Source organism: Pseudophryne corroboree, chromosome 1 (genome assembly GCF_028390025.1).
Source record: "Pseudophryne corroboree isolate aPseCor3 chromosome 1, aPseCor3.hap2, whole genome shotgun sequence".
Taxonomy (NCBI): Eukaryota; Metazoa; Chordata; class Amphibia; order Anura; family Myobatrachidae; genus Pseudophryne; species Pseudophryne corroboree.
Window position 1 is genome coordinate 1,017,835,285 of NC_086444.1, and position 1,203 is coordinate 1,017,836,487.

Here is a 1,203-nt window from a genome sequence, read left to right on the forward strand (position 1 = left end):
AAGCTCCAGGCAGGGCAGCAGGTGATGTGCTTGTACTGTATCAGAAAAAAATGCTACAGTATTATACAAATCACAGCGTGCCTATGTGTATATAGCAGTTTCTAATAACACAGACCACTTTGCTGATTGATATGACCAGTGATAGAAGCGATAGGAAGTGTTTAATATATAAGTCTGACTGGTGGATAAATTGATAGAAGAAATATAGATAATAAACATTCAATCAAATAAAAATGAATCGAATCAAAAATGAAAAAAAAAAAAAAAAAGCTGAAAATATATACAAATAGCGGGTCGGTTGGCAGTAGTGAGGAAAAGCTCACACCCACAAGCACACAGCAAATGCTTATAGACCTTTGGGGATGCTACTGTATGTGTGTGAGTGTGGGTCCACACATAGATTTATTTCTGTAACGTCCTAGTGGATACTGGGGTGACATTAGTACCATGGGCTATAGATCAGGTCCATTGGAGCCTGGCACTTTAAGAAATCATTATTATGTGCTGGCTCCTCCCCTGTATGCCCCTCCTAGCAGACTCAGTTTAGAAAAATGTGGAGGCGGGTGCATTATCTCGAGCTCCAGAGAGTTTTCTTCAGATTTTATGTTAGTTTATTATTTTTCAGGAAGCACTGGTTGGCAACCAGTGTGCTTGTGTCGTGGGACTTGGGGGGAGGGGGGGCACGAACTAACTTCCTATAGAGTTAATGGTTTGTATCCTATACCCTCCAACTGTACCTTTTTTTTATGGTCTGTAGACTCTGTACCGATTTTTGGCTCTCCAAACTTCCATTGAAAGTATAGGAAAATGTACGTGACCACGCCCCCTTTACCCACGACCACGCCCCTTTTTCGTATTTGTACCGGTTTTTCTGTGTAAAATGTTGGAGGGTATGGTATCCCCGCTGACAGGACACTAAGCTCCTGAGGCACTGTTTCTCATACCCCAGGGTGTGAGCCCACGCCGACAGCATGCCGCCACCCCTAGCAGATGTCGAAGTAGACGCGGTGCGGTGAGTTAGTGGGTCCCGGTGACCATACCCTCCAACATTTTACACATAAAAATAGGTAAAAATTAGAGCCACGCCCCTTTTCCTATACTTTCAATGGAAGTTTGGAGAGCCAAAAATCGGTACAGACCATAAAAAAAGGTACTGTACCTATTAAAAAGGTACAGTTGGAGGGTATGCCGGTGACAATGGCG